This window comes from Loxodonta africana, chromosome 15, assembly GCF_030014295.1.
Source record: "Loxodonta africana isolate mLoxAfr1 chromosome 15, mLoxAfr1.hap2, whole genome shotgun sequence".
Taxonomy (NCBI): domain Eukaryota; kingdom Metazoa; phylum Chordata; class Mammalia; order Proboscidea; family Elephantidae; genus Loxodonta; species Loxodonta africana.
The window spans coordinates 3,667,485-3,694,350 of record NC_087356.1 but is presented as its reverse complement, the minus strand read 5'-3'; the positions used below and the strand labels follow the sequence as shown (position 1 = coordinate 3,694,350).

General features: G+C 52.7%; 1 protein-coding gene across 10 annotated transcripts in view; it reads right to left on the bottom strand.

Moving 5' to 3' along the window:
* The window catches only part of INPP4A (inositol polyphosphate-4-phosphatase type I A), a 171,692-nt gene that overhangs the window by 92,856 nt on the left and 51,970 nt on the right, over positions 1 to 26,866 (bottom strand). Inside the window, exon 1 of one of the 10 annotated variants that reach the window (XM_064268434.1) lies at positions 744 to 1,046. The exons of the other annotated variants lie outside the window; for them this stretch is intronic. The gene's annotated coding sequence lies outside the window, so the exon portion shown is untranslated. Of the gene's footprint in view, positions 1 to 743; positions 1,047 to 26,866 lie in introns of those variants that run through there. 10 annotated transcript variants of the gene reach the window in all.

Sequence of the window (26,866 nt, the reverse complement as noted above, 5' to 3'; positions counted from 1 at the left end):
CATCCAATAGACAGCAGACCCTGAGGAAGCAGGCAATCCAATGGACAGCAGTCCCTGAGGAAGCAGACCATCCAATGGACAGCAGACTTTGAGGAAGCAGCCCATCCAGTGGACAGCAGACCCTGAGGAAGCAGGCCATCCAATGGACAGCAGTCCCTGAGGAAGCAGGCCATCCAGTGGACAGCAGTCCCTGAGGAAGCAGACCATCCAATGGACAGCAGACCCTGAGAAAGCAGGCCATCTGACAGACAGCAGACCCTGAGGAAGCAGGCCATCCGACAGACAGCAGACCCTGAGGAAGCAGGCCATCCAATGGACAGCAGACCCTGAGAAAGCAGGCCATCCAATGGACAGCAGTCCCTGAGGAAGCAGGCCATCCAATGGACAGCAGCCCCTGAGGAAGCAGGCCATCCAATCGACAACAAACCCCACCCCAAGGTTCCATTCCACTCATGCTCCTCCCACCCGCGTGGAGGCAGGGGAGATGGTGGCAGAGGGGAGACAGGCAGGTGGAGGCGGAGGTGCTGTTGGTCACACAGGTTCATTGGGTCAGTGAGGTTTGGCAATGACTGTCAGAAGCTTCTCAGGGAACCAGTCTTGGGGAAGGCTTGCCTGCCCTCCCAGACGGTACCACAGACTCTCGGACCTGAAAGGGGTTCTGGAGGCCCCTTGCTCAGGAACCTCTATGACGTTGCTGACCTGGAATTGAGGGGGAGGATTAGCCACAACAGCTCCACCTTTACCTGTTCTATACAGTCGGCCCTCTGTATCCGCGGGTTCCATGTCCACGGAAGGAAAATATTCGGGGCATACCCTGCTGTAGTCTCCTGCCATTCCATAGGTCCTCAGACCCTCTCCAGCACTCGTCTGAGCATTGCCTCTGACACGTACTATGTAGTTAGGCCTACGATAGCTGCATCTGTAATGAACGTGTACAGGCTCATTTCCTTGTCATTATTCCCTGAATAATACAGCATTGTATAACAACTATTTACACAGCATTTCCATTGTATTAGGTATCGTTTAAGTAACCTAGAGATGATGTAAAGTGTGCAGGAGTAAGTGCGTGGGTTACACGCAGATACTGCACCGTTTTATGTAGGGACATGAGGATCCTTGGAATTTGGTGTCCGCAGGGGTCCTGGAGCCACAACCCCCGTGGATACCAAGGGCCGACTGTACGCTAGAGTTCTTCTAAAGATGATTTAACGATAAGTTGCTCAGATGCAGACGCAGATGCCCCAGACAGGTGGCTTTTTCAACGTCAAATGGTGACCTTGAACTGTCCAAAATCAACCCAAGGCAAGGAATCCAAACACAACCGCGGCTGCTCTCTGCCCTCCCCATCCTAACGTACCCCACCCCGTCGCTGCCACTGTGGGCAGCAAATGAGCCTTCGCTGAGCTCCCAGTCTCCGAATACGGACATGGCAAGAGAGAAAGTCAAATGAAAGGCTTGAGTAAGTCAGAGTATGAGTCAACAGTCACTGAGGAGGAGGCTACTTCAGGAGTCAGAAAAGAGGAAGAATTTTCTCTCAAAAACCCCAAATCCAGGGTAGCTAAAACCATTGGTCGAGAGGCATCACACTCAACACACGGATTATTATTAGTAATCTAAGAGAGACAGGTGGTGCAGACAGTTAAGCGCTCAACTACTAGCCAAAAGGCTGGCAGTCTGAACCCACCCAGAGGCCCCTCAGAAAGACAGGCCTGGCGATCTGCTTCCAAAAGGTCAGAGCCTTGAAAACCCGGTGGAGCACAGATCTACTCTTGACACATATGCGACTACCGGAGTCAGAATTAACTCCACAGCAACTGGGTTTTTTGTTTGTTTGTTTGTTTGTTTTGCTCTTAAGAGAGAGAAATAATCACGTTCCTGTCTGAAGCCCTTCCTGTAGGCAGGCCTCATTCCACATGGCCTTTCCTTACAAAGGTTCCCCTGACACAGGCTAAGCTGGTCTGTACCTCATGATAACAGACTTCCTAACGTGACCATGGAACCCCTATCTCGGCAGACCATGTCTTATGAGACTCAAACACCTTGCTTCCTTCTTCCATACGGCCCTTGGTGCCTGACTCAAGCCTAAACAAAGACCCGGTGCACTGACCAAGTATGCTCACTGTCGACCTCTGTGCCAGTGCTATTAGTATCTGGCCTTTTTCCTTCTCTTCCCAGGCACAACGGCAGATTACCCTCTCCAGCCTCCTTCCGGTTATGTGAAGCTGTGTGACTGATTGTTGGCCAACAAGACAGGTCACAGAGTGATGAGCACCAGCTTAGACAGAGACACTAAAGCCTCCCATGCGTTCTGCCAGCTCTCCCTCTTCCCTGGATGCCTAGACAGATGCGGTGGGTTGAATGCATGATTCCAAGTCCCCAGGGTACAGCAGAGTCACTTGGTGTGAGAAAACTCAGTCCCTAAGATTGCGTGGGGCAGAGTCCCCCACCCTGGACCTCCTCCCCACATACAACTGACATCAGACTTGACTTAAGAAATAAACCTCTGTTGAGTGAAGCCACTGAGATTCTGGGGGTGTCTGTCACAGCAGCTAGTATTAGTTACCCTGACTAAGGCCTAGCACATACCGAACCCGCTGCCGCTGAGTCAATTCCGACTTCTAGTGACCCTGTAGGACAGAGTAGAACTGCTCCATAGGGTTTCTAAGTAGCGACTGGTAGATTTGAATTGGCAACCTTTTGCTTAGCAGCCAAGCTCTTAACCACCATGCCACCAGGACTCATACCAGGCACTCAATAAATAGCAATTTCACTAATAAATCATTAATGAAAATTACAACCACCAGTTAATACTTGCTGCACACTGCCTCTGGACGAGGTAGCCCAGTCCACGGTGGCAGGGAGATTACCTCTCAGCTCCCGAAAATGGGAAGAGAATTGGCAAGTAAAAACTTCGCTTTAGTAAACAGCCAGCCAGACAAATCTCTCGCCCTATCTCTAACTCCAGCTCAGGGTGTATGCAGGGTGGATTTTTTTTTTTTCCTTATGAAAAAAGCTTTTCTTTTACTTGGTTTTGCAAAGCAGGAGGCTAAAGACAAGGGACTCAGAGAGCAGGTTCGTAAAACCAGAGCTCCTGATGCAGCAGGTGCTTCTCAGATACCTTGTCACCCAACTCAGCCCTCCAATATAGCCACTTTTTTTGACAAGTGTGATCATTTCCACAACAGGACCATTCACAACCACTCCATTTATTCAAAGGCTCCTCCAATGGGACCTCCACTTCACGGCTTCAAGGATCTCTCTGCTGGTGATGGCTCTTCTGTGGTTGTAGAAGGACAGTCTAACCACCTCGAGGCTCACCCATTCCAGTTGCCAGTCATTCACAGAGCCCAGTACTTCCAAGGCCCAGCAGCACCCACTGAAGTTTGATGGGTTCACACATCTCCTGCCCCTCTCCCAAACCCGTACCCCCTGGGGTGGCCTGGATCTCACCAGCCCAGACACACTCTATGATGTAAGCCAGCCTTAAAGTTAAGAAAGCAGATTCTTTAAGATGGCCCTAGAACTGATGATCCAACCAAGAAAGAAAAGGCCGCCCACTTTCCACCACTGGGTGCCCAAGATCAGCCTCAGTTCCACAGGTCCCTGCAGCCAGCTGGAAATTGAGGTTCCCAGGCTCCATCCAAATCTGGCCTCTACCCAGTGGAGGCCTTGGGACTCAAGGGGTTCCAGGGCCACTAATCCTTGAAGCCTAGCAATTAGAGAACGACAATAGCATGGGTGCAAGCTTCATGGCTTGGGCGCAAACTGGGAGGGTGGGGGTGCACAGGTTACTGGGTGCTGGCTTGTGCAGCTGCCGATAATGCAAACTGAATGGATGAGAGCTGTAACAACTGAGGTGACGGGGTGGGAAACAGGGACCAGGCAAGGCCAACACGGGAATAGGTGCAGGGCCATGGGGACAAGGTTGACCAACAAGGTGAAAGTGCCACTCCAGAGGGCAGGCAGCTTTGGCCTGTATGCAGGTCAGGGCAGCCACCGTCCACACAGCCACAGTCTGCTCCCAAGGAGGTCAGGGCAGCCACCGTCCACACAGCCCACAGTCTGCTCCCAAGGAGGTCAGGGCAGCCACCGTCCACACAGCCCACAGTCTGCTCCCAAGGAGGTCAGGGCAGCCACCGTCCACACAGCCCACAGTCTGCTCCCAAGGAGGTCAGGGCAGCCACCGTCCACACAGCCCACAGTCTGCTCCCAAGGAGGTCAGGGCAGCCACCGTCCACACAGCCACAGTCTGTTCCCAAGCAGGTCAGGGCAGCCACCGTCCACACAGCCACAGTCTGTTCCCAAGGAGGTCAGGGCAGCCACCGTCCACACAGCCACAGTCTGCTCCCAAGGACGTCAGGGCAGCCACCGTCCACAAGCCCACAGTCTGCTCCCAAGGAGGTCAGGGCAGCCACCGTCCACACAGCCCACAGTCTGCTCCCAAGGAGGTCAGGGCAGCCACCGTCCACACAGCCCACAGTCTGCTCCCAAGGAGGTCAGGGCAGCCACCGTCCACACAGCCCACAGTCTGCTCCCAAGGAGGTCAGGGCAGCCACCGTCCACACAGCCACAGTCTGCTCCCAAGGAGGTCAGGGCAGCCACCGTCCACACAGCCACAGTCTGCTCCCAAGGAGGTCAGGGCAGCCACCGTCCACACAGCCCACAGTCTGCTCCCAAGGAGGTCAGGGCAGCCACCGTCCACACAGCCCACAGTCTGCTCCCAAGGAGGTCAGGGCAGCCACCGTCCACACAGCCCACAGTCTGCTCCCAAGGAGGTCAGGGCAGCCACCGTCCACACAGCCCACAGTCTGCTCCCAAGGAGGTCAGGGCAGCCACCGTCCACACAGCCCACAGTCTGCTCCCAAGGAGGTCAGGGCAGCCACCGTCCACACAGCCACAGTCTGCTCCCAAGGAGGTCAGGGCAGCCACCGTCCACACAGCCCACAGTCTGCTCCCAAGGAGGTCAGGGCAGCCACCGTCCACACAGCCCACAGTCTGCTCCCAAGGAGGTCAGGGCAGCCACCGTCCACACAGCCCACAGTCTGCTCCCAAGGAGGTCAGGGCAGCCACCGTCCACACAGCCCACAGTCTGCTCCCAAGGAGGTCAGGGCAGCCACCGTCCACACAGCCCACAGTCTGCTCCCAAGGAGGTCAGGGCAGCCACCGTCCACACAGCCCACAGTCTGCTCCCAAGGAGGTCAGGGCAGCCACCGTCCACAAGCCCACAGTCTGCTCCCAAGGAGGTCAGGGCAGCCACCGTCCACACAGCCCACAGTCTGCTCCCAAGGAGGTCAGGGCAGCCACCGTCCACACAGCCACAGTCTGCTCCCAAGGAGGTCAGGGCAGCCACCGTCCACACAGCCCACAGTCTGCTCCCAAGGAGGTCAGGGCAGCCACCGTCCACACAGCCCACAGTCTGCTCCCAAGGAGGTCAGGGCAGCCACCGTCCACACAGCCACAGTCTGCTCCCAAGGAGGTCAGGGCAGCCACCGTCCACACAGCCACAGTCTGCTCCCAAGGAGGTCAGGGCAGCCACCGTCCACACAGCCCACAGTCTGCTCCCAAGGAGGTCAGGGCAGCCACCGTCCACACAGCCCACAGTCTGCTCCCAAGGAGGTCAGGGCAGCCACCGTCCACACAGCCCACAGTCTGCTCCCAAGGAGGTCAGGGCAGCCACCGTCCACACAGCCCACAGTCTGCTCCCAAGGAGGTCAGGGCAGCCACCGTCCACACAGCCCACAGTCTGCTCCCAAGGAGGTCAGGGCAGCCACCGTCCACACAGCCACAGTCTGCTCCCAAGGAGGTCAGGGCAGCCACCGTCCACACAGCCCACAGTCTGCTCCCAAGGAGGTCAGGGCAGCCACCGTCCACACAGCCCACAGTCTGCTCCCAAGGAGGTCAGGGCAGCCACCGTCCACACAGCCCACAGTCTGCTCCCAAGGAGGTCAGGGCAGCCACCGTCCACACAGCCCACAGTCTGCTCCCAAGGAGGTCAGGGCAGCCACCGTCCACACAGCCCACAGTCTGCTCCCAAGGAGGTCAGGGCAGCCACCGTCCACACAGCCCACAGTCTGCTCCCAAGGAGGTCAGGGCAGCCACCGTCCACACAGCCCACAGTCTGCTCCCAAGGAGGTCAGGGCAGCCACCGTCCACACAGCCACAGTCTGCTCCCAAGGAGGTCAGGGCAGCCACCGTCCACAAGCCCACAGTCCGCTCCCAAGGAGGTCAGGGCAGCCACCGTCCACACAGCCCACAGTCTGCTCCCAAGGACGTCAGGGCAGCCACCGTCCACACAGCCACAGTCTGTTCCCAAGGAGGTCAGGGCAGCCACCGTCCACACAGCCCACAGTCTGCTCCCAAGGAGGTCAGGGCAGCCACCGTCCACACAGCCACAGTCTGTTCCCAAGGAGGTCAGGGCAGCCACCGTCCACACAGCCCACAGTCTGTTCCCAAGGAGGTCAGGGCAGCCACCGTCCACACAGCCCACAGTCTGCTCCCAAGGAGGTCAGGGCAGCCACCGTCCACACAGCCCACAGTCTGCTCCCAAGGAGGTCAGGGCAGCCACCGTCCACACAGCCACAGTCTGCTCCCAAGGAGGTCAGGGCAGCCACCGTCCACACAGCCCACAGTCTGCTCCCAAGGAGGTCAGGGCAGCCACCGTCCACACAGCCCACAGTCTGCTCCCAAGGAGGTCAGGGCAGCCACCGTCCACACAGCCACAGTCTGCTCCCAAGGAGGTCAGGGCAGCCACCGTCCACACAGCCCACAGTCTGCTCCCAAGGAGGTCAGGGCAGCCACCGTCCACACAGCCCACAGTCTGCTCCCAAGGAGGTCAGGGCAGCCACCGTCCACACAGCCCACAGTCTGCTCCCAAGGAGGTCAGGGCAGCCACCGTCCACACAGCCACAGTCTGCTCCCAAGGAGGTCAGGGCAGCCACCGTCCACACAGCCCACAGTCTGCTCCCAAGGAGGTCAGGGCAGCCACCGTCCACACAGCCCACAGTCTGCTCCCAAGGAGGTCAGGGCAGCCACCGTCCACACAGCCCACAGTCTGCTCCCAAGGAGGTCAGGGCAGCCACCGTCCACACAGCCACAGTCTGCTCCCAAGGAGGTCAGGGCAGCCACCGTCCACAAGCCCACAGTCCGCTCCCAAGGAGGTCAGGGCAGCCACCGTCCACACAGCCCACAGTCTGCTCCCAAGGACGTCAGGGCAGCCACCGTCCACACAGCCACAGTCTGTTCCCAAGGAGGTCAGGGCAGCCACCGTCCACACAGCCCACAGTCTGTTCCCAAGGAGGTCAGGGCAGCCACCGTCCACACAGCCCACAGTCTGCTCCCAAGGACGTCAGGGCAGCCACCGTCCACACAGCCACAGTCTGCTCCCAAGGAGGTCAGGGCAGCCACCGTCCACACAGCCCACAGTCCGCTCCCAAGGAGGTCAGGGCAGCCACCGTCCACACAGCCCACAGTCTGCTCCCAAGGAGGTCAGGGCAGCCACCGTCCACACAGCCCACAGTCCGCTCCCAAGGAGGTCAGGGCAGCCACCGTCCACACAGCCCACAGTCCGCTCCCAAGGAGGTCAGGGCAGCCACCGTCCACACAGCCCACAGTCCGCTCCCAAGGAGGTCAGGGCAGCCACCGTCCACACAGCCCACAGTCCGCTCCCAAGGAGGTCAGGGCAGCCACCGTCCACACAGCCCACAGTCCGCTCCCAAGGAGGTCAGGGCAGCCACCGTCCACACAGCCCACAGTCTGCTCCCAAGGAGGTCAGGGCAGCCACCGTCCACACAGCCCACAGTCCGCTCCCAAGGAGGTCAGGGCAGCCACCGTCCACACAGCCCACAGTCCGCTCCCAAGGAGGTCAGGGCAGCCACCGTCCACACAGCCCACAGTCCGCTCCCAAGGAGGTCAGGGCAGCCACCGTCCACACAGCCCACAGTCCGCTCCCAAGGAGGTCAGGGCAGCCACCGTCCACACAGCCCACAGTCTGCTCCCAAGGAGGTCAGGGCAGCCACCGTCCACACAGCCCACAGTCTGCTCCCAAGGAGGTCAGGGCAGCCACCGTCCACACAGCCCACAGTCTGCTCCCAAGGAGGTCAGGGCAGCCACCGTCCACACAGCCCACAGTCCGCTCCCAAGGAGGTCAGGGCAGCCACCGTCCACACAGCCCACAGTCTGCTCCCAAGGAGGTCAGGGCAGCCACCGTCCACACAGCCCACAGTCTGCTCCCAAGGAGGTCAGGGCAGCCACCATCCACACAGCCCACACTCTGCTCCCAAGGAGGTCAGGGCAGCCACCGTCCACACAGCCCACAGTCTGCTCCCAAGGAGGTCAGGGCAGCCACCGTCCACAAGCCCACAGTCTGCTCCCAAGGAGGTCAGGGCAGCCACCGTCCACAAGCCCACAGTCTGCTCCCAAGGAGGTCAGGGCAGCCACCATCCACACAGCCCACACTCTGCTCCCAAGGAGGTCAGGGCAGCCACCGTCCACACAGCCCACACTCTGCTCCCAAGGAGGTCAGGGCAGCCACCGTCCACACAGCCCACAGTCTGCTCCCAAGGAGGTCAGGGCAGCCACCGTCCACAAGCCCACAGTCTGCTCCCAAGGAGGTCAGGGCAGCCACCGTCCACACAGCCCACAGTCTGCTCCCAAGGAGGTCAGGGCAGCCACCGTCCACACAGCCCACAGTCTGCTCCCAAGGAGGTCAGGGCAGCCACCGTCCACACAGCCCACAGTCTGTTCCCAAGGAGGTCAGGGCAGCCACCGTCCACACAGCCCACAGTCTGTTCCCAAGGAGGTCAGGGCAGCCACCGTCCACAAGCCCACAGTCTGCTCCCAAGGAGGTCAGGGCAGCCACCGTCCACACAGCCCACAGTCTGCTCCCAAGGAGGTCAGGGCAGCCACCGTCCACACAGCCCACAGTCTGCTCTCAAGGAGGTCAGGGCAGCCACCGTCCACAAGCCCACAGTCTGCTCCCAAGGAGGTCAGGGCAGCCACCGTCCACACAGCCCACAGTCTGCTCCCAAGGAGGTCAGGGCAGCCACCGTCCACACAGCCCACAGTCTGCTCCCAAGGAGGTCAGGGCAGCCACCGTCCACACAGCCCACACTCTGCTCCCAAGGAGGTCAGGGCAGCCACCGTCCACAAGCCCACAGTCTGCTCCCAAGGAGGTCAGGGCAGCCACCGTCCACACAGCCCACAGTCTGCTCCCAAGAAGGTCAGGGCAGCCACCGTCCACACAGCCCACAGTCTGCTCCCAAGGAGGTCAGGGCAGCCACCGTCCACACAGCCCACAGTCTGCTCCCAAGAAGGTCAGGGCAGCCACCGTCCACACAGCCCACAGTCTGCTCCCAAGGAGGTCAGGGCAGCCACCATCCACACAGCCCACAGTCTGCTCCCAAGGAGGTCAGGGCAGCCACCGTCCACACAGCCCACAGTCTGCTCCCAAGGAGGTCAGGGCAGCCACCGTCCACACAGCCCACAGTCTGTTCCCAAGGAGGTCAGGGCAGCCACCGTCCACAAGCCCACAGTCTGCTCCCAAGGAGGTCAGGGCAGCCACCATCCACACAGCCCACAGTCTGCTCCCAAGGAGGTCAGGGCAGCCACCGTCCACACAGCCCACAGTCTGCTCCCAAGGAGGTCAGGGCAGCCACCGTCCACACAGCCCACAGTCTGCTCCCAAGGAGGTCAGGGCAGCCACCGTCCACACAGCCCACAGTCTGCTCCCAAGGAGGTCAGGGCAGCCACCGTCCACACAGCCCACAGTCTGCTCCCAAGGAGGTCAGGGCAGCCACCGTCCACACAGGCCACAGTCTGCTCCCAAGGAGGTCAGGGCAGCCACCGTCCACACAGCCACAGTCCACCCCGAGCAAGTCAGCACAGCTACTGTCCACACAGCCACAGTCCACTCTCGAGCAAGTCATCACAGCCACTGTCCACGCAGCTACAATCTGTTCCTAATCACCCGCTTGGGTTGGCCACCGAAACCCTTGACACGGGCAAGGACCATGAACGTCTGAATTCTGGCTATTTCAGAACAATAGCCAGTGGTGTCAGAAACCTGCTCAGACTTACATCTCAACAAACAGATGAATGACTGAGAGTTTGCCTCTACAGGGCAGTTCAGGTATTGAAGAGCCACGAATCACATTTTCATGCAAAGAAAATAGCAGAATGGTCGTGTACAGAGAAACCCTGGTGGTGTAGTGGTTAAGTGCTATGGGTGCTAACCAAAGGGTCGGCAGTTCGAATCCGCCAGGTGCTCCTTGGAAACCATGGGGCAGCTCTACTCTGTCCTATAGGGTCGCTATGAGTTGGAATCAACTGGATGGCAATGGGTTTGGTTTTGGGGGTTTTTTTGGTACAGAAAAATAAGTTATTGGGGAGAGGAAAACACTAAAACTCATTCTTCTTTCAAAGAGACAAACAGAAAACCCGCAAGAGGGTTAAAGAATGTTCAACAGTGGAGAAAACAGTCATCTGATGTGAAGCGGAGAGAGCACACGGGGGTGGGGTGGGCCACTGAAAGCGCACAGGGGCACAATCTGGAAGGCAGGGCTGGAGGAGAGAGACTCAGCTGGAACAGGGCAGTAAGGGTGGCGTATTTTATTTTAACCTGTCCACCTCTGGGGCTTCTTCACCCCTTGGATGCTCCACCCCCGGCACACCCCTCCCCCACATTAAAACGCAGAAGAACTGTGGAAGCTGCAGGTGTCTCTTTTTTTTCAAACAAAGCCCGACCCCTAGGAAAGATCTTGAAGAACCCTGGTGGTGCAGTGGTTAAGCGCTGGGGCTGCCAACAAGAAAGGTCAGCAGTTCAAACCCACCAGCTAGCTGCTCTGCGAGAGAAGGATGTGGTAGTCTGCTTCCGTAAAGATTACAGCTGTGGAAACCCTAGGGGGCAGGGTCCTGTCTTAAAGGACTGCTGTGAGTCGCAATCAACTCAACGGCAATGGATGTTTTGTTTTGTTTTAGGAAAGATCTTAGTCTTGTAAACAAAGTGAAATTTGCCTCTTTGCCATAAAAAGTAAAGAATGCGGCCTGCCTCGAAGGCTCTCAGGTACTAATTCAGGCGGGAAAAGCCAGCTGCCCCAGTACAGGAACAGAGACAAGGCTAAATCACAGAGGGGTCTAAGGAGACGGCACGGGAAGGCCTTAGTAGGGCCTTTCCTGTGCTCTGGCCCCACGCCGACTAGGCCCCGCACACGGGACCAGAGGGCTCTTGAGGCTTGCCCTTCTGCATCCTGGACCCTTGGGTCAGCCCTCAGAACCTCATGGCTGAGCTCATGAGTCCAACGACATGCTCAGTCAGGTACTGCCAGTTCAAACTGCTCTTCCTCTGCGAGCGCTGTGCAGTGAGCTACATAACTTCTGTCAGCCTCAGTCTCACAATCTAAAACAGGAATAAACCAAAAAAAAGCAAACCCAGAGCTGTTGAGTCAATTCCAACTCATAGCAACCCTACAGGACAGAGGAGAACTGCCCCATAGTTTCCAAGGAGCACCTGGAGGATTCGAACTGCTGACCCTTTGGTTAGCAGCCGTAGCACTTAACCACTACACCTCCAGGGTTTCCAAAACAGGAATACCACCACCTAACTCACCTGGGTGTGTTGAGGATTAAGCACAACAAACGTAGAAAAAATTACATAAAAAAATGTGCCCCTGGGGCTGTCAGCAATGCTGGTTCCTCTTCTTTCCTCTGGCTTTTCCAAATACTCCCTGCTCTAGGGCCCCACGACGCCATTTGTGAGACTGGAAGGCCCCTTCCCCCACCTAAGTAAGTCTATTTCAATTTTTACCCAACTTCCTAGGCTTCTCTAAAACCCCACCCATATAGCCTTCTCTAACTCCCTGTAAAAACGGCTTGGGGGCAGTGTCTGATCTACTCCAACCCCACAAGGGGGAAGGAGTACCAAGGTCAACGGCCCAAGGCTGATTCCTGTGAGGTAGAGGTCAGACACACTTCCTCTCTTGGCCATCTCTACCATTTCTGACACCCTCTGTCTCTCCACAGCACTCTCTACTGGGTTCCATAATTCATTGCAATGGCCACACAGAACTCACAGACCATACTCACAATTATGGAGTTTACTGGGGAGGTAACAGTTACAATTCAAGCTCAAGAACACTCAGGATACAGTCTTCCATCAGGACAGCCCCTTCCCCAGCTGCGCTTGCAGGCACACCTCCCTCGGCCCTCAGTCTCTGCCCAAATGTACTCAGCTTTCTCTCTTTGTTGGCCAGGAAGCCCACCATGCAGTCTACCGCCTCTGGGTCTCTGCTGCTGCTGTTCTCTCCTTCCTTGGTGGAGGTGGGGTCCTCCTCTCTGCTCTGGAATTGGCTCTCTTTTAAGGCAAAACTGACCAATCCCCTGGGTAGGCCACAATGACCCTCTCACACAATCACGTGGGTGTAGTTACAAGCCCATGGCTAGAAAGGCCACACACAAACGTAATGAATCACACCGCACTCCTCCACCCAGAATTCTTCACCAAGGTCCATGGCACTTCACTTCTGCCTCGGTTTATAGTGACCTAGTTTTCTACACCAAAAATTAGGCTGAATGGTTGCTGGGAAGGAATACGTGACCTGAGGACAATTTCTGGAGGCAATGGCTTCATAGGGGAAGCCCGGGCAGTAGCCTCAGACCTGGTCAGCCACCCAGAAGCTGTATAACCTTTTCCACAAGGTAACTTCTCTGTACCTCCATTTCCTCACCTGTAAAATGAGCACACAACTACTACTAGAAGGCATCGATGGCCACCAATCAGGAGAATGGGGTAGGAGACCCCACTCCCAGCCTCTCCAGGGAAGAGAGGTATCTGCCCTGTCCATAAGGCTAGGTAGCCATTAACACTATGTCCTGAGAACGCAAAAAAAAAAAACCAAAAACAATAAAATGAAAAAAAACACCACTGCCTTCGAGTTGATTCTGACTCATGGCAATCCCATGTATGACCGAGTAGAACTGTGCTCCCATAAGGTTTCCAGGGGCTGACTGTTTGGAAGCAGCATTACCAGGTCTTTCTTCCAAGGTAGCTCTGGGTGGACCTGAACAGCCAACCTTTCGGTTAGCAGCAGCCAAGCGCGTGAATCACTGGCCCCCTCTTCTGCGAGGGCAGCCCCAGGCTATCCCTGTGCTGGAAAAAGCCTGCAAGCAGGCCTGCTTCCTCCTCCCCTTGAAGCCAGGTCCAGCTCTTTCCCAATTCCTGCTCCCTGTGCCTGCACACAAGTACGCTCCTTGTACCTGCACAGGCCGCAGGTCTGGGAGGGAGAGCTCAGAGCCAGGAAAACTCCAGCTCAGAGAATGCCTGCACACGCGTACGCTGCAAAGCATCAGTTCATCGCTGCCAGTCTCCGAGAGCAGGAAAATGACGTGCCTTAGGAAAACAAGCACGAGGAAACAAGACCTGTGCTGGCCGCGGGCTTCCCTACCCATCTGCAGACACAAAGGGGGCAACCTGGCTGGCTCGGAGCAGGAGGCATTCAATCTTTTACCTCCTACTTCCCATCCCCTGAGCCCTGCTCCCAGCCAGTAACACGGAGCAGGTAGCAAGGGCAATGAGTTAACTCAATGTAATTAAGTCCCATGCTCCGTGAGTTAGTTAATGAACGTGGTAACTGATATGATACAACGCCTTAACCCCTACACAAAGGCACATCTCCAGAATCCAACAGAGGGAGTCAGTCATCTTGAGTAGGCTTGTGAATATCCCCCTAAACAGTAAGGTGTGTGTGTCGGGTAGGGTCCCCCAGAGCAGGGCAAGCCCAGATGTTCAGGCCTCCTCTTCCTGCATCTCTGCACTGATGCCCAGCTGTTTCAGCTTTCTTCCTCCCCTCCCCTCCTCAGTTCTCCCACCTCCGTCAGCAGCAGCTTCATCCTTCCACTTGCTCCCGCCGAGAAACAAAATCAGCGCAGGCCTCTTGACTGCTGTTTCTCCCAAACCCCACAGCCCACGTCCAGTTCACTGGCAATCCTTTGGCTCTGTCCTCCCCACAGATCCAGACTTCAGCCCATCTCAGCATCCCACCCCACTTCCCCAACTTCTGATGGGTGTCCCTCCCCAGCCCCCTACAGGCCACCTCCATGGTACAGCAGCAAAGCCCACCACCCCTTCCGACAGCGTCTTCACCCAGCTACAACCCCGGCCATTGAGGAACCCTCCCTGCCCCATGTGGCCTCTACACGGCCACCTCGGTGACCTGCTCTTCCTCCCATGCAGCTCCCGCTTCCTTTATGTCCCTCCTAAATCTCAGCTCTGCGGGAAGCTGTCCAGGACAGCCTGGTTTACAACTCATTCTCCTCCCTGCTGTCACCTGCAACCGCCAACCTTCAGGGGACGGGGCGTTCTGTGGGAACTAATTTGAAGATAAGCCTCCCTGAAAAAAATGCTTTGAAATGCTTGCACGGGTGACACAGGTGCCAGACCCTGGGGGTGGGTGCTCAAAATCTGGGAGACGAGAGAGGCGTGTTCATAATAAGCCATCGCCATGTGGGGCAAGTGCCAGGAGCAGCTGTGGGTTGGGGGAGGGGGTCCTCAGGCCGCCTCGCCTATAACTCACCCTCATGCACCTCACATTCCAACCACTTTTTCTTAAACACATATACTTTCTTGCTTCCACCTCATGCTATTTCTTCTCCATAAACTGATAAGCTCTTCGACGAACAGCTGAGGGCCTGTTATACACCAGGACCTGGAGGTACAAAGAGGACCATGAAGGCCTGCTCAGGAAACGCATCACAGGAAACTGAACGAAAACATGAATGGCGGGCAGTCTGAGGGCCACAATGGTGTGGGCTAGGCCTCTTCTGGAACCCTTGGGTGAAGGGCTGGTGTTCTCCCCTTGCCTGTAAGGGGTGTCTGGGTGCTAGAACCAGGGATGCTGGGGACATTTCATGGAGTGAATCAACCCAGTGTTCCTATTATTACTCCTCTTACTCCAAGCACCAGACTTCACCTAACTTAACTATCACATAAATTTCCCAGAATGCCATAGCAAAAAGATAATAAAGACACTGTTTCGGGCAATCCAGTCAATTACAAGAGCTGCCCATGTAGTGCTTGAGACAAGGAACACCAGTGTTAACGCCATTCTTCTCACTCCCAGAACTGTCATGCACTTTGACAAAAGTCTCAGTTCTTATCTCCATTGTCAACTCGGCCACTTGAAGCCCCCACATAATTAACTGAAAGCCCACCTGTATACTGGCCAGGAAGGCCTGCCAGGAAGATGCTGCCCTTGAAAGCGCCACAGAAATCTCCAGATAGGTGTGTAATGGAACTGAAGAAACCATCCAAAAAAAAAAAAAAAACGCAAAACCAAACCCACTGATGTGGGGTCGATTCGAACTCATAGCGACCCTATAGGACACAGTAGAACTGCCCGAGTTTCCAAGGAGCACCTGGTGGATTTGAATTGGCGACCTTTTTGGTTAGCAGACGTAGCTCTTAACCACTACTGCCACCAGGGTTTCCAAGGAAACCATCCAGTATTTATCAGTTCCCACTGACAATGAAAACTGCAGTTCCATGAAGACCAAGTGCTGAAAGGATGAAGAAAATTGCTTCCCTGTGACCTGTTCACCGTTGGCCTACCTGGCAGGGATCAAGTGAAAGAAGGTATCATCACAGACCCAGGCGCCCTTCCTCCTTCACCCCGAGGGCACCCACTTAAAGCTTGGCTCCAGATGATAAGGCTTAGCAGAAAACCACTCTTGCTCCTCCACAGTGGGGTGGTAGTGGTGGTGCTGGTGGCGTTAGGTGAGGTACCGTCAGTTCTGACTCACAGGGACTCTACGTACAACAGAAGGAAACACTGCCTGGTCCTGCACCACCCTCACAATCACTGCTATGTTTGAGCCCACTGTTGCAGCTCTTGTGTCAACCCATCTTGAGAGCCTTCCTCTCTTCAATGACCCTCTGCTCTACCAAGTGTGATGTCCTCCAGACATCACATGTCCAGAGTCTCGCCATCCTGACTTCTAAGGAGCATTCTGCCTGTACTTTTTCCAAGACAGGTTTGTTCTTCCTTCTCGCAGTCCACGGTATATTCAATATTCTCTGCCAACACCATAATTCAAAGGCATCAGTTCTTCTTCAGTCTTCCTATTCACTGTCCAGCTTTCACATGCACATGAGGCAACTGAAAATACCATGGCTTAGGTCAGGTGCACCTCAGTCCTCAAAGCAACACCTCTGTTTTTCAACACTTTAAAGAGGTCTTTTGCAGCAGATGGGCCCAATACAACATGTCATTTGATTTCTTCACTGCTGAATGCATGGGCATTGATTGTGGATCCAAGTAAAATGATATCCTTGACGTCAGCATTTTCTCTGTTTATCATGATGTTGCTTATAGGGTCGCTGTGAGTCAGACTTGATGGCAACAGGTTTGGTTTGATTTGGTTTTGCTTATTGGTCAGGTTGTGAGGATTTCTGTTTTATGCTGAGGTATGATCAGTGCTGAAGCCTGTAGTCTTCGTCAGTAAGGGCCTTAAATTCCAACAACAGGCTGGGTGTGCCCCATCACTGCCTAAGTCTGTTCTTTTCTGTTTTCTTCTTCCAACCAAACCAAAAGCTGTAATGTCTGGCCTAGCACTTGCTTCTCCCTCCGCCACCACCCAGGGCTGGCTCCTCCAGCCACCAGGCCAGACAGTGCCCCAAGCTCCACTTCTCTCCTCCCCTGTTTTGAGGCAGGTCTGTCCTTTCAACCAAGGTGTGGCCACACCTGCTCAAGGCTCCTCAGAACTGCTGTGCAGGGAGCTATGGCAACTTCACCCTGCCTGCTCTGACACTTTTTCATTCACTCTATCCCTCCACTCCTTGGGGGTTCAGTGATGAGGCTGTCACAATGAACACAGCAGGTTCTAGGTGCTCCTACAATCCTGGCCAAAACACCATACATAACAGCCAAGACACTCGTAAGGCAGGTTGCAGAAACCCAACTCAAATGAGCTTAAGCAGAAAGGCAAGTATATTATAAAAACTCTGGGCTGACTTATAAAATGTAAGCAGGAATATGACCGAGCTGGCCCAGGGACTCCCGTGATGGCAGCAGAGACAACTCTCAGCTCCTCCCTACTTATCCACTTCATCCTCCCTGCTTTCTGCAACTCAACCAGTCCCCATGGTGGGACATGTGGAAGCCGACAGTCCCCAAACTTTATATCCACTAGTTCTAGCCACCGATGAGGCCAAAAGAGCGAATTCTCTCCAAGTCTTCCCTCCAGCTCTCTCTAGAGAAGGGACTCCAAGTGCTCAGCTCAGGTCAGGGGCCACCTCTGGCAGGAGGCTGAAGTCACATTGTAATGTAACATGGCTGCCCCCCACACTGGCCATGAGCTTGGGTCGGGGAGAGCTCCTACAAAGGAAGGAGGAGGGGACAGAAGGCTGGACAGAATCATTTCAATTCTTCATAACTTTTAGTAGCCAATGGTGATGCTCCTACAGTGGGCGTTTCTTAAGCTTTAAAGAGAAAAGTCAAAGAACTCCCAATGTTGAATAAGTAATGTTTATACTATTTAAATGTATGCAAACATAAATCTCCTTTTGCTTAGAGCTCTTTAACTACTATAAAACTAAAAGAGAGCTATTGATTGACAGCAAACAGAACCCCCAACATGAATGAACTCAGATTTACATTAATTTAATGTGACGGATAGGGCCGTTTCACAGGAACAATCACAGGAGCATAACAACACTGACTGACTTCAGAAGGTCTCTGTTATGGATTGACCTGTGTCCTCCAAAAATATGTGTCAACTCGGCTAGGCCATGATTCCCAGTATTGTGTGGCTGTCTTCCATTTTGTGATCTGATAATCCTATATGTTGGAAATCCTAACCTCTATAGGGTCACTATGAGTTGGAATTCCCTTGAAGGCAATGGGTATGTATATATGTATGATGTTAATGAGGGAGGATTAGAGACTTATGTTAATGACTCAGGACACAATCTAGAAGATTAGGTTCTATCTTGAGTCAACCTCCTTTGAGATATAACAGGGAGAATCCAGCAGAGTGGAAACGGACCTCATACCACCAAGAAGAGCCGGGAGCAGAGTACATCCTTTGGACACAGGTCCCTGTGCTGAGAAGCTCCTAGACCAGAGAAAGATTGATGACAAGGACCTTCCGCCAGAGCCAACAGAGAAATCCTTCCCCTAGAGCCGCCATCCTGAATTCAGACTTCTAGCCTCCTAAACTGTGAGAGAATAAATTTCTTTTTGTTAAAGCCATTCACTTGTGGTATTTCTGTATAGCAGCACTAGATAACTAAGACTTTCCCTCCATACCTTCCACTCCAACCCTAAGGCCAGAAATGGCCACTTTAGGGTCCACCTAGAGGCTGCCTGCTCAAAACAAGACTGGCCAGCAGTCACAATTCCCAAGATAGGTGAGTTGTCCAGTAGGGCAGAGGACCAGGGAATGCCTACTCCTCCCAGGACTGTGAATAAGGGGTTGAGGGATCCCAAATGGGCAGAATATTCCAACATGTTGTTTTTTTCCTTTAAGTGAAATCAGGGAACTACAGAAAAACAAGCAAAATATGGCTTTATGTCTTGCTGTGTAAAAATGCCAGAATGAAAACGCGGCTGCCTTTCCTGAGTCCGTCTGCAGAGGAGTGCTCGCACTGCAGGCCATGGTTGGTGGCAAACTCAAGATGGTGCCTGAGTCATCAACTTACATGGTTTCCTTTTTTGAGGAGCAGCCATCTATTATTCCTATCCATCATTCTTCCCTTCAGTCTTTTTACAGCATTATGCTTCTCCAGGACTTATCAATATCTGCTGCTGATTCGTGTAAAGGATCAAGTTTCTCACGGCGTTCCAACACATGGCAGAGGACTAAGAGGGGAGGCCAAGAACTTCCAAGCACAAGATGGCATCTGACCACTCACTGACCTCATTTGGTCTCCGTGGAGAGACACACCTAATTTAGAGATCTCTTTAGGTAGCAATGTCACTGGGGAAGAAGCGTGAGCGTAAGCCACAACAACAAAGTCTGCAAACAGCCTCCACATCCCTTGTCTCACTTGGTCCTCACGCCTTCACTCTTTGGATGTCAGGGGTGACGATGCTCACCTGACAGACCAGGAACCAGACTCACAACAGTAGAGGAGCTTCTCCAGGTCACGTAGCCACGGAGGTAAGTCAGGACCACCCAACAGACCCTACTTAGTCCAGTGCTCTTTCTGATATGCAAAACAGCATGCAGGGCACATTAATTCAAGCTACTACATGCTGGGTTTTTTGGGTTACATGCTATTGGAGCCCTGGTGGTGCAGTGGTTAAGAGCTATGGTGAGCTACCATAAGGTCAGCTGTTCAAATCCACCAGCTGCTCTTTGGAAACCTATGGTTTCTACTCTTTCCTATAGGATCACTATGAGTCGGAATCAACTTGATGGCAACGAGTTTTAGTTTACACGCTATTAAAAGGCCCTATCTTTTCCACTTGTAGAGTTCTTCTTTTTTTTTAAAGTACTTTTACATGTATTGTTTTACTTGCACAACGTTTATCAGAATATTATTTTCTTCCCCAGTTTTCAGGGTCTCCTTAAAGATAACAGTTCAGATTCAAGGACACTCTAAACAGTGTTTCCCTCTCTGACACCATCTGTATTCTTTAAAGGCATTCCCTTAAGGTTTCTCAGTCTTTGATCCAATCTCCAGCTCTCACGTTAAGCAGCACCAGGCACCAGAGGGGAAATGGGTCTTCCTAGAGATGGCAAAGAGCAAACTTTAGGATGAGAACAGCTTTTTTTTTCTTGTATCATTCAAGCATTACTTCCTTTTCCTATGCTGAAACTAAGCTCCTTGCAAAAATATTGTGAACCTTTTTGTCTGAAATGTTTTAACATAAGTTTTAGAAACACATAACAACTTGTGAACAGGATAAACAGACAAATCTTCAGCAGTAACCCAACCAATACTAATGTAAAAACAGATAATAACCTTCTGTTTCCCTGACGGTGAAGACGGAGTTTATGTTAATACGGCAGTGCAGAAGCAGTGTACTTCAATGGGAAGTGCCCTGCACCCAGAATCAGCAAGTTATGACTCAAGACTGGGTTTCCGTGGCGACATGCTGCCTCTCAGCAGGCAGAGGTTCCTCTGTGCCCTTTGCAGGACTGCTGTTTTACTATAATTTCCTTCTCCTTACTGTTCCCAACAGTTTTTATTCACTCACTGTAGAATGCCCTGGTCTGTAAGCAAGGCATGTACTAAGGTGTCTAAGGGTCACCGTGCTGTCCCCAACACTATGTCACTGTTGACTTCTGCGGCACACACACCACAATTCAAAATAAGGCATGCACCCTCTTCTTTCAACCACCCCCCCTCCCCCGCCCCGCACATCCTCTTTCAGGTTTACCAAGGGAAGCACCACAGAGAAGGTGAACCAGCTCACCACCCGGAGGCAGTGGCCGGCCTCATAAAAACGGCAGTCCTGACATGGCGAAACAAAACACGCTGATCAAGGCTGTGAGACACTGCAGCTTCAAGGGCTGCCAGGTATGTCTTGCCAAACGTAGAAGCCAAGTACACTCTTGGAAGGGGGAGTGGGCATCCCCACCACTCCCGGGGGGTTTGGCCAGATCTGGGCTCGAGGCTGCCTGAGCCTTTTTGGACTGGGAAGGAACATGTTCTGGTTATGCCAAGATTCAGTGACCAACCGTGAAGCCAGGCTTTGGTTTTATTTAGTAGAAAGCAAACTATCAGTGGGGCACTTTAATATCCAGGCAACTTTCAAAACTCCCTGTGATGGCACTTTGGGAAAACAAGGGCAAGATCCCACTCCTACAGGTAGGTGTCTGATAAGATGGACTTCTGTTTACTTCAGTACTGGCATGTGTGGTGCTGGTATCCCACTGGGCAGAAATATAAACCTAGCCAAGCCCTGGGCAGTCCAGCCCCTCTGTCTTGCTCCTGCTTAGCCTCTCACCATCCTCACTCCAGCATAGCCAGCAGGATGGCACGTGGGCCTGAAGAGTATGTGGAGGTTCACTCCACACACCAGGACACACAGCCATCTGTTTCCGTGTGAACACTGCTTCCAGAACGTTCCATAGGCTTCAGATGACCAGATTTGGGTGGGCTCTGTTTATTTTTATACTCACTAGGAAAGCCTGTTTTCAAATTCAAAAGTATCAAAGTGGGCTTCATGAGAGAACATAAAATTTCCTGAGCAGCAACAAAATTCCATAAAGGGCTATAAAACGCTAAGCGACAACCAAAGATCAATGAAATACGAGGAAGACAAAGCTATTTAAGGAACAAGGCTCTAACTCAGGAGACTGAGGACCTGCCCAGGGCCTCCAAGCAGGCAGCATCCAACCAATTCTGTTTTTAGCTTCCTCACGAACAAACCGACATCAGGGAGAAATGTCTCGGTCCTTTACGTACCGTGGAAACAAAGTGGGTCACATATTATGCAGGCTTCACTATATGTAGATCCCTGGTAAGGTGGTATGTTGTCTGGTTACTTTAGCTGCAACCAAGAAATATTGTTTTAACCCATCGTTGTCAGGTGGAACAAGTGCTCCATGTTCTCATTGCGAACACCAAAACCAAACTCACTGCTGTCAAGTCAATTCCGACTCATAGCAACCCAACAGGGTTTCCAAGGCTGTAAATCTCTACAGAAGCAGACTGCCATATCTTTCTCCCACAGAACCACTGGTGGTTTTGAACCGCCAACCTTTTAGTTAGCAGCTGATCACTTTAACCACTGCGCCACCAGGGCTCCTTCAGCTATATGATAGAGTTACTGAAAAATCAATCAGGGAACCTTAGGCAACACAGAGATAAGCAGACATTCCTGATTTTTATATAAGATCTCTGGAATGAGGGGTCTATAACTTCAGCTACTCAGCTTTGCCCTTTGGTTGTTTGGTTGTTTTTTTGTTTTGTTTTTGTTTCTTATTCTCTCAAAAGATGTGACTTGGATAGGATGGAGACAGAAAAATCAGCACTTTGGCTAACACCTGGTAGGCTAACCCAGCAAGACAGAGCACTTTCTTTTTCATATTTCATCTGTGTATCCAGGCAAGGAGAAGACAGAGCCAAGAATGGAGAAGTAAGAATCCCTCCCCAGGTGCCCTTTCCAGTCAGCCTTTCCCAAGCCCTCCCTCCCAATGGGGCCTTGGTCAGAGCGGGTGGAGGTGGGGATGGTGGGTAGCGATGGTGGGCCAGGGAGGGGTCCACCAATCACTGTTTACCCCTCAAAGGGCAAACTCTTGAGTATCTGCCCACCCAGGGCAAGAAGGACACCCATCAGGAGCCTTTCAGGGCTCCCTCCCCTGGTAGATGGGCCAGCTCTTATCCCAAAGCACATGGTGGCAGGAATGATGAAAGAAAAGCAATTTTAAGAAGCATCGCAGGCAGTGACTCTGAAGCACACGAGTTTCCAGAGGCAGTGCTGCAAAGCTTCACCAGAGCTGTGGGTAGGTGGGCTGAACCAGGTAGAGAGAGATGCCAACTGATACTCAGCGCCCTCATGCTACACCATAACATCTTCTCTCTCCACATCTCCTGTGGGCGAAACCAGAGGCAAAGGACAGGGAGTAACTCTGAGGGTCTCTGCGGAGGGCTGGTGCTTCTGTCCCCTGCTGGCAAGCCTGGTGGCATGGCCTGAAACACTCCCCACAGGGCTGCCCACAAGAGCCTACAATCTGCAACCTTAGTCAGTCACTCACTGGTTCAGCAGGTACCGAGCCAGGCACTTCTACAGGGCACACGGGTAGGTCAGAAGTGGTCCCCGCCTTCAAGGACCCAACTGTTGACATGAAGCAAGACCTTCAAAAGAGGCAATACTAAGAAAAAATGAAACACATGCCCCATGCCGTGAGGGAGGGGAGGAAGAAGCCTTAAAGCTGGGGAAGGGCAATCCAGATGAGTGGGCGGGTCCGACTTCAAAAGCCAAAGGTGCATTTCAGGGACAAGCTTTCATTCAGGAGACAGTAAAGTCCAGTGTTCTAAGGGACATGGAGAACGGAGCTGGAGTGGGCTGGGAGAGGCAGGCCAGGGTCCCTTCTGGGGAGTGGTTCACACCAGGAGCCCTGGTGGCACAGTGGTTTAGAGCAAAGACTGCTGAGCAAAAGGTCTGCAGTTCGAATCTGCCAGCTGCTCCTTAGAAACCATATGGGGCAGTTCTACTCTGTCCAGTAGGGTCGCTATGAGTTGGGCTTGACTTGATGGCAACAGGTTGAGTTTGTGGTTTTCTGGGTTCACACCAGACCACAGAGTGTGGGTTGCAGCTTGTAGGCAATGAGGAACCACCACGGATCTTAACTGCTCAAATAAATCTGAAAAATCTTGGTTCTCTCTTGGAACTCTCCCATTGGGTTTTTGAAGACAAACCTCCTGCTCGCTTGGTGCAAATCAGCAAAGAACACTCCCAGTCTACACAGACAGTGATGAGCATCACTCTTCATCAGCAAAGATGGCACCCACCACAGATCAGGCAGGCAAGCATTTACAACCAAAACACGAAGGGCAACTCCCTTGCCCTAGCAGGTCTCCAGGACGTTCTGAAGGTTGGTATAGCTCAACTTGAAGTTGGGCCCTGCTCACCAGCTCTGAAAGAAGCACCTACTCAACTCTGCAAATATCAAATAAAACCCAACAACATCAAAGACAAAAGGAACCAAACCCACTTGGTAATTGAAGAGGCCAAGCAATTTCAGGCCTACTAGCCTGACATTCAGTGACAGATACCTTACACCAAGGCCATCTATAGCCTTCGAGCTCCGTCCCCCAGTGCAATGGTGACACTGCTCAAGAAAGTTCCTAGAACCATCTTCCCTTTCTTTCACTGTGGCCTTGTTCCAGAAAAGATTCCTAAACTGGTGGTTCTTTTGTTTCCAAAGAGAATAATAACGAGTTGGGATACCTGTATAATAAGAAAAATGTCAAGCAGTATTTCCGCCATTATTTCTTTTTCTCCAAAATCTGTAGCTGAGTTCTGACAGGTAGAAAACACACGGAGAACACAGGCTCCCATGCTAAGTATCTCCCTGTCATATATCCTATACAAAATCACCGTCACCAAGAGCAGTGACAGCGAACGCTAATTAAAATCTCTGCTTGTGCTGTTGCTTTTTTTTTTTCTTTTTTACATTCTTGGCAGTTGGGAAATAAAGAGATCAGGGATCTTGTGCTTTCAAGATTCATTTTTAGAATGTTTCCATCTCCTACTGGAACCAACTTGTGGAAGAACTGGACAACGGAAACCAGCACGTAGCTAACACACCCTCCAAGCCATCCCAAGCCCACAACCCCTCCTTAGGCACAGGGCCAGGACAGGGACACCATTGTCAGATAGGCAGGTGTCCACCAGATGCAATGTTCTCACTCCTCTAGAACTCAGCCAGCCCAGGAGAACACAGGTGCCACCTAACACCACCAGGACTGTCATCCAGCCCCAAAAGTGGGGTTCAGTGAGGACCAGGCACTTGAGGGGCCAGATACATACCTATCAGGCAGGTAGGGACACACTTACATCATCCCAGAGTACGGCATGGGGTGGGCATGGGGAAGCTGATGTATGAAGACAGCTGAGGCCAGGTATCAGTCAGAGGCACTGGGCCAAAGACCAGAAAGCTCAGCGATCGTAAACACAACACAGCTGAAAGTTCTCGCAACGCTCCTCAGTGAGGTAGTGCATTGGACACATCCACCAACCACCACGCGGGAGGCAGAGGAGTGTGATGGAAACACAGCTGACCTAGAGTCAGAACCCCTGGGCTCTCGGCCTGGTTTATTTTTTAATTCACCTCTTGGGTCTCAGGAAACCACAAACTTTGGGCACTTCAGTGTCTCCCTAGCCAGATGTGGCACCCTCCTAGATCTACTTACCATACTACAATGGCAGAGTGTATCAAAAACACCCAAAACCAAACCCGTTGCTGTCAAGTCAATTCTGACTCACAGCCACCCTACAGGACAGAGTAGAACTGCCCCATAGGGTCTCCAAGGAGCGGCTGGTGGATTCAAACTGCCACACTTTTGGTTAACAGCCTTAGCTCTTAACTACTGTGCCACCAGGGCTCCAAAGGGTTACAAATTATGTTTATTTTGTTTTGTCATTTGTTCCTCACAATCAAGCCTGCCCCAGCCACAGGGAAATTATTATTCCCTGTCTCAGTAAGAACATCAAGGTTCAGAGGAGAGGGGTGGACAAACAGCAAGGTTGGGACGGAGAGCAGGACTCTGATTTCTATCCCAACCATCTCAAAGAGCTAGCACAAATATTGAGTATTTCTGAAACTGCAGTCCCTAAGGGGGTCCTGATTTCTACCATGACCTTGTACAGTTATTCATTGATTCTTCTCTAAATATTGTTTTAACTTAAATTCACTACACATGCCATTTTGAACTACTTAAGTATTTAAATACATATATATATATATATATATATACACACCACCACCCATTTGTCAATTTGTCATACTGTGGTGGCTTGCACGTTGCTTTGATGCCAGAAGCTAAGCAACCAGTATTTCAAATACCCGCAGGGTACCATAGTGGACAGGTTTCAGCGGAACTTCCGGACTAACACAGACTAGGAAGAAAGCCTGCCGATCTACTTCTGAAAATTAGTCAATGAAAACCCTGTGGGTCAAAACAGAACATGGTCTGACTCATTGCTTTGGACACATCATCAGGAGGGATCAACTGCTGGAGGAATACATCACGTTTGGTGAGGTGGAGGGCCAGTGAGGGTGAGGGAGACCCGCGGTGCTACGGATTGGCACAATAGCTGCACCAATGGACTCAAACGTGCCAGCGATCCTGAGGATGACACAGGAGTAGACGGTGTTTTGTTCTGTTGTATATAAAGTCACCATGAGTCAGAGGCGACTCGGTGGCTGCTATCTGCATACACATACATATGTATATATATGAACAAATTTAACTACTGAAACAGAAGGCTCCCATCCCTTCTGCTACACATACCCTTTAGAAGACATTAAAACGAGAGGGGCTGAGTGAGCCCTTCCCAGGGCCTGCAGCAGAGTGCTGGAGCACAGCCCCGACTCCACCACAACCACCAACCTGCCTGACTCTGGGAAAGACTGTCTCCAACTCATGCGACCTGCCATAAAGTGATGGAGACAGTCGCCCCACTGCAGAGGTTTGCTGGAGACCTTAATTAAGTGTACGTGAGGACCGCTCCTCAGAAACTCTATGGGGCAGTTCTACTCTGTCCTATAGGGTCACTATAAGTCGGAATTAACTCGATGGCAAGGAATTTGCTTTTTTGGAGTTTGAGGGCTTTGTAGACCACAAGTTACTAAGAAGGTTAAGCCTAGGTGACACTATACTGTGTTAGGAGCTCTGGTGGCGCAGTGGTTAAGACCTTGGCTGTTAACCAAAAGGTCTGCAGTTTGAATCCACCAGTCGCTCCTTGGAAACCCTCTGGGGCAGTTCTACTCTGTCCTATAGGGTCACTATGAGTTGGAATCAACTCAACGGCAACAGGTTTTGGTTTGGCTCTTGGTGGTTTAGGAAAAAGGGGAAAGGTAAGTGGCTGCGACAATAGGCTCAAACACAGCACCGACTATGAGGACAGCGCAGAACCAGGCAGAGTTCCATTCTGCTGAACACAAGGTCGGTGTGAGTCAGAACCAACTTGACGGCACCAAACAAGTCATAAGAAAGTCTACAAACATACCAGTAGTTAAGCCTTTTAAGGCATAAATTCTAGAGTTCTTGGAGCAACATTCTGAAAACCCTTAAAATTTCAAATACATTCAAACAAACACAGCACTCCACAGATCTTCAACAAAGCCGGGTAAGAGGATTAAACCATGTACTCAAGAAAAGGTTTCCACAGAGGAACTGTGTAAGGCAGCTCTAAAA